Raw genomic sequence first — 7,246 nt, 5'->3', positions numbered from 1 at the left:
TTCATGATGGCACTCAGCGCAGTGGCCTCAGTCATGTCCTGTGTTAAAGATAAAAACATTTCTTGAAGCTTTAAAAATAAATAAAAAAACTGATTTATACCCAGTTTATTTATACCCATGTAAGCAGCATAGGAGAGTACTACAGCCAAACAATGCCCTGCCATGCTACCATCATGGTCAATTATGGAGAAAAAAGGATTCCAGATCAAATGAAGAGGAGCATTCAATCTATACAAACTATGTAAGATTGAATTTTTCATCTACATTTTTTCTGGACTTGTTTTCATGTTCTTGGATTTTTATCATTAACCTGGATTTACCCAGGGCTATCCAGTCCCAATTCTGCCCTTGTCAGATGAGGGTCAGTGCAGTGTAGAAAGATGGTGGAATTTCCTTCTTTCAATAAATTTGAATTGTTTTTCACTGCCTTAATCCCTAATGTAAGAGACAATGTGTCAGAGGGGTCAACGATATAGGTGTTTTTTCACTTCATAATGGGGGACTAAGGAGAAAAAGTGGACTGTTTTGACCATTTGTTTAATCTCACCGTGTACTCCGCACAGACGTCGGGATTCTCATTCAGATAGATGCAGTCCTTTAATGTGGGACCCCTTCTGGCATCAATGTCATCCTTAATAAATATAACAAAAAAATAAAATTATTGAACTCAAATTTTCAGTAGCACAGAAGAAAGTGATCATAGACGACTTCAGTCAGCATGTGACACCAGTATCTATAAAACAGACTACTGTTTGGACTGGACTTTATATCATCTCCAGGGATGATATATGGGACAGTGAATGCATGACAAAAATGTATCAGTAATCAGTACTCACAGGTAAAGGTAGTTGCGCTCTGCAATTGCTGCATATACATCTTATACTGACCTAATGCAATGCATATCCATTTATAGTTAAACGTGTAGAGTGAAGGTTCTTACTATCATCATGCAGCTATGTCTTCAGCTTTTTTCCCTGCTCCCCTGCTTTGCAAACACTTTGATTGTAGAGGCATGGCTGTGATGCTCTTAAACTCTGCGTTTATCTGAAACATGAAAATATTTTTCAATAACGCACCACCCACAGATTTTAGAAGACATTTCTAACATATCTACACCTGCCGCCCATATCATGGCGTGCACTGTGCATGTTAACATCTGGCTTGCTTTGAATTTTGAAACACATCCTAATAAAGTCAAGCATTACTTTACACTTCTCATTACCTATGACAACTAGTCAGGCTAATTTTTTAATTATCTCCGTTGCATCAAAAATGGCTGTGGTTTGAAATTTGCAATCCGAGAACATACACGTTACAACCTCATTTTTCTTAAATGTGCACAAATGGCAACTAAATTGTCATTTCTCTGACTGATGACGACTAGTTTTAATACATGACATCCATTCAAATTAATTAACAACTATATACCACATTCGAAAGTGCATGGGCAGCTGCACACATAATACAATTGTATTTCCATTATGTCTATGTCTGACTCAATGTTTTTAGATATAGAACCTACTTGTAAAAACTGTAGGGCAGGTCTTGCATTGCCCATTCACTCTGTGTCACTGGAACACTTTCCAGCACCATTCACTGTGAAAGTGGAAACAAAGAAGATTAAAGTTGGGTAACACGGTTCAAGCAGGCCACATTTTAATATTTAAATGTATATGTATATATAAAATTAAGAGCAAATACAACGTCTGGTCTTACACAAAAACTGAGCCCGCATCCATCAGCTGCTTCCAGTTGATATGCGGACTTGAGTTTGTCTGTCACTCTGCAGCAAAACAGGAAAAAATAATCTAGTCATTGCAAACTATATTTTCAATAAACATACATTAGATGTACACTCACTGGCAACTTTATTTAGGTACACTGCATACACCTTGTAAATATCAAAATATTAATGTGATTATTGCCTTCTCAAATGAGAACAGAGACTAACCATGTTCCTGTTCAAACACTGGGCTGACCGTGCAAAGCCAGCAGCTTGTGTCCCAAAAAGAGTTGTGTAGGCTACGTCAAGTAGTGGCAGGCCACCACTGCGTGTTTATTAGGCTCCTACCCGCTGCTTCAGACAGAGCAGACCCTAATGTGTTTTTTTTGAATTTCCTCTCCGTCTGGTCATGGTCCCATTGCACGGTGTGTGTGTGTGTGTGTGGGGGGGCGAGACTAACTTAATGTCGCTGATAACGTTAGCTAGGCTGCTCCATGGCCAATCTCACTAACGCTACAGTCACGGTGCATTTACACTAACGTAACTGAACATCAGTGCAATCAATACGAACAGAAACAGAATAGGAACACCGCAGTTCAAAATTTAAATTAGATGACGGCTCCCGCTCAAAAAACTAGCTAGCTAATTCAATGAAACATGGTGATAAAATAGCGCGAACAAAGAAACTCCGGTCCTCATTTAATGTTATGTAGTGACTCTCAAGACATTAAACTACATTTGGCTGAGCTTAACCAACGTATTTATTAGAAAATCCTGTACTTACGACCGAATAGTGGCGTGGATACAGTACGAACGAGCCCTTTGATGTGCCGTTGCCTGCTTCTTCTGGCAACAATGTAAAGCGCGCCAGACGAGATCACGTGCGGTATCACGAGAATTACATCGCTTCTTTATTGACTCACTTCTGCCAAATGATCTGAACAAATTCACGTGCCCTCTTTGCATATGTAGTTTTCTACACATAGATTACGTTTAACTTTAAAACATGAGTCAATTGTGTTAAATGCATCCAACATTTACATAAATCCAGAGTAGGCCAGTCTCCTTTTTTTCAGTGTAGAACAGCTTAGTATTCTATGCAAAAATGTATGTATAAATGCTTTCGCCACCCTACACGTTGTTGTAGGCCCAGCGTTCACGGCCTCGCAGTTAATTGTCAGTGGTCAGTAAAAAGAAACTGATAACTGCTAGAAGCAAGCCCGCCAAGGTCCTATCTGGCAATCCTTTGCGTCAAAAAACGACATATGGACACATACCGTAAGGGCCGTCCACACCAAGAACAATGACTAGAACTATAATCTATAGTTTTAAAAAGTTCCAACCCAAGTGAATGGTGACAACGACAATGAAGAACGATATTGTTGGGATCACTTCAGAGTGATTTGATGAACACACTGACAGCCATCAGATCCATCTGAGTTTACAACATGACCGGCAGAGAGAGACTCTGCGGAAAGATTTTTATTACACAGGGGGGTTGGTGAAGTGACTTTTCCCTTCGGTGGGGCTACAGTCCTTTAGCTCTGTGTATGTATTTTTAAACATCAGTACTTCTAATACTAAAAGTATGGTAACACTCTAATTGAAGTATCTACATTATGAGTGACATGACACTGTCATGGACACAGTCATGACACATGAATGCTAACCCTAACTCTAAAGCTAAACAAAGAGGAAAAATAGAAAGAACTTGGACTAACTTTTCCATTTAATTCCTTTGCTGGCTGTAGTGTCTATGTGTGTGCACTGTCAAAACAATTAACAATCCTAATGCAGAAGGTGCTCTTATCACAGCACTCTCTGGGGAACAGCTCCCAACTGTCCTTCACTGACACACACACACACACACCACCACACACCACACACACACACTGCTTTTCACAGGAATTTGAACTTTTTTTACTGAACAGGTGTGCAGCCGAAGACATCTCACCAAACAACACGCATCTTTTTTCCAGGAATATAAAAAAAAGTGTCTTATTGCATTTTCCAAGCTGTATTACATTATATAAAAAGTGTAAACCTGAGGTTGAACAACATCTGTATAAAAAACCGCTGCCTGAGATGTCTTTCACTTAAGGTCGGCTGTTATGTGTAAATATATGACGTACTGAACAGGGCCTTGTAAAGATTGACTGTGCTGTTGTGCTACTCACTTAATCATTATGTCAGTGTGTGTGTGTGGTGTGTTTGTGTGTTTGGTGTGGTCACAGTGATACGCACAGCAGTGGATATTCAAAAATTACATAACATTGTGTCCTATCGCTGATAGTTGGACAAAAAAATGTATTGCATCTTTGCATTGGTCTCATCATTTTTCTTCCTTCTGGTCATTTTTTTAGTTTTTATTTTTTTGTTTCCTCTTCGATTATTATTTTCTTCCAGCTTTCCTTATTCCCTGTTCCTTCCTCGTTATTGCCTAAGGACCTTTTCATTCTGCTTACTATAATGCTACATAATAAATGATTTAATTGAGGAAATGATGGAATAGGAAGTGAATAGATTGATTGATCGCCAAATGTTTTTTTGCATTCTGTTATGGCTGTGTGGTTGCATATGGGAAGATCGATTGAAACGCTTTGATAAGGTTATTTTTGTAAATGAAGATGTAAAGGTATGGCCATTTCAAACTAGGTAGGAACCTTTGACATTGTGTAAGCCATAAGACCATATTCTACTACTGTACCACCTGAGATCTTCAACAAGGGTCCTCGTAATGAACATTAATATGAATCCATCAATAGCAAAGATAAAAGGCCTTTTGTGAAAAGTAATATTGAAGATAAGATTGCTCTAGGTAAGGTAGCCATACAGTTGCACTTGTTGTTCACTCTCTTTCGCTATGCAGGAGTATCAAACTCTCTTTTAACTAAGGGCCACACTGGAAAAAGAGTCTCTCATCAAGGCCATGCATGAGAGTTTTATTATTTATGCTGTTGTTTCATTGATCAAGTAAAATACTTTGACTTTATTACTGCATGTCCGCTATTTTTCTACATGTTGTAGCTTTTTTCATCTTGTGGTTGTTTCCACCACTTTCGTAGCTTTGTCAGTTGTTTTTGTCACTTTTAAAAATGTGTCTCAATTTTCAAAAAATGTTTTGCTTTTTTGTTGCATTTTTGTCACATGAAGCTCTACAAAATCCCGTAGCCATCATAAAGTTTTAGCAAACGAAAAAAATCAATGATAAAAAATGATGACAGCAACCTGCATCACAGCCTGTATAGGAAAACTCTCCGCTTATGTGGCAATTTGACTGTGGAGCCGCAAAGTCGGCAAATCTGCCAGATTCTGCTTTGAAAGTCACGTATTGCAGTTTGAAAAACATTGTCCAGTGTTTGGTTTGGGCCTTGAGTTTGACACATGAGCTGAGGGGTCCCTGGCCTAAGAAAGGTTAAAGACTCCTGCTGTATACTGTAAAATCTCTTTAGACGAGACGTGTATACCTTAAGGTATTCCTAGAAAACCTTCTCCACAGCTCGAGGATTTCCCTCTCCCACGCTCTGTAAACATTCACACCATCAAGACATCAAGAAATGAGTGCAAGCACGGCGGCGCGTGATGCAGAATCAATTTGGGCTTCCTCAAAAGCCCCACTTGAAGCTGGCGGGCGAGACGGAGCGGAGATGCTAATCGCCCAAAGGTCCGGGGTAATGCCTTTCCTCCCTTCAGCGCGCCTGCCTCTGAAGCCGCCGTCTTAATTATCACCATAGGACATACATACCAGACCAAACGCAAATGTCATCATAACCACAATGGCTCTGGCAGTTTGCTGCTGTCGCTGAGCGTAATTGATCTTATCGTAATCACATTATCTAGTTCAAATAAGGTGGTTAATAAGCAGCCTGGCCATTTAGAGCCTCATAAACATCCACTGTGGAGCAGAGACTCATTTTGAAAAGGGGTATTTGTGCTGCACTGTGCGTGACTCATGCACATAAAATGGATGAAAGAAGTCTAAGTTGGATTGGATTTTTTTTTTTCTGCAAGCAGAAAAATAGGGAGGAATAGTTTTTTCCTCATGTCATACTGTTTCATTTCAGTGTTTTAATATTGGTGATGTTTCGGGGTGAAATTGACTAAATCCGCCACAAATTTCAGTCAGATGTGGAAGACTTAGATTGATCAGGACTTGTTTATGCATCCAACGGTTAGGGGCTTTCAAGCCAATTCCTCTATTTCAATTAAATTTGCGTGACCACGTCATTGCTGTTGCCGAACGCCAGTTGTTGTCTTTGGTGTCTCTGCATCGATGGCAGTGGTCTGCTCACCGTATTATAGTAGTAATAGTATATTTATTGTCCCCTGGGAAATTACGTTGCAACAGAAATCCCATGGCACTTTTCGGCAACAAAACCAGGAAAACAGAACAACAATGAACACGTTTCGCCATGTTACACAGGGTGCGAGTTTCCAGAGGAGATGCATGGGATTTTACTCCTTTCTGGTCTACATATCCCTACCTGTGCTGAATGATTTTTATCACTGGCTGGGATGCAATTATCCCCCCCCCCCCCTCCTCAAAGTGATCAATGTTACTTGCCCAAAAGACCATACATCATATACTTAAAATAAAAGTATATAGTGTTTCCTTTGACACACTGAGCCCTTCCTCCTTCCCATCTGTGTGCATTCATGTCCAAGACATGCTTGTTGCTAGCTTAGCTTGTTACTAACTCCTAACGTTTCTCACACTGCAGATTCCTTGTATTAAGGTGGCACCTACATCAGGGTTGCAGTTGTCGCTGTGGTCCTGCTCGGACCTGCTACACCCTGTTATGCCTACAGTGCCCTGCTATCCCGGCTACACCCTGTTATGCCTACAGTGTCCTGCTATGCCCTGCTACACCCTGTTATGCCTACAGTGGTCCTGCTATGCCCTGCTACCCCTGTTACTGCCTTACAGTGTACCTGCTATGCCCTGCTACACACGGTTATGCCCACAGTGCCCTGCTATGCCCTGCTACACACAGTATGCCTTACAGTGGTCCTGCTATGCCCTGCTACACACAGTTATGCCTACAGTGCCCTGCTATGCCCTGCTACACACTGTTATGCCCTAATGCCCTGCTCTACTGTCCCACATGCCCTGCATGCCATGCCTGCATTTCCCACAGTGCCCTCCTACACCTGCTGTCCTACAATGTCCTGCTACACCCTGCTATGTTCCACAGGTCCTGCTACACCCCGCTATGCCCAAAGTTTCCTGCTATGCCCTTTCAACTACTACAACTACATTTCAGTCATATTATTGTATTTCAAAGTCAGACCAGATAATTGCCACTGATCATTCCCCCCCAACCCACACCGTCACACACCGCCCACCATAGCCTGGATCTGTCTAATGGTTTCTCAACGACAGTGGGAATTTACGTCACCAAACAGACGCCAGGCAATGACTTTCCTGATGTTTGCATCATCATCGAGGGTGTGGTGGTTCTTCAAGATCTGGATAACGTGGCTCTTACAACAACCTTGCTGTTTGGACTTTGTTACTCTTTG

At 41.0% G+C, this 7,246-nt stretch overlaps 1 long non-coding RNA gene across 1 annotated transcript in view; it reads right to left on the bottom strand.

The window, feature by feature from the left end:
• The window catches only part of LOC116696379 (uncharacterized), an 11,860-nt gene extending 10,053 nt beyond the window's left edge, over positions 1-1,807 (bottom strand). Inside the window, exon 1 of the long non-coding RNA XR_004333704.1 lies at positions 1,796-1,807. This is a non-coding gene — a long non-coding RNA (uncharacterized LOC116696379). The remainder of the gene's footprint in view (positions 1-1,795) is intronic.
• Between the last annotated feature and the right edge of the window lie 5,439 nt (positions 1,808-7,246).

The sequence above is a fragment of the Etheostoma spectabile genome, chromosome 10, assembly GCF_008692095.1.
Source record: "Etheostoma spectabile isolate EspeVRDwgs_2016 chromosome 10, UIUC_Espe_1.0, whole genome shotgun sequence".
NCBI classification, from domain to species: domain Eukaryota; kingdom Metazoa; phylum Chordata; class Actinopteri; order Perciformes; family Percidae; genus Etheostoma; species Etheostoma spectabile.
Note: the sequence above shows the minus strand (reverse complement) of the source record. Positions and strands in the feature narration are given on the sequence as shown.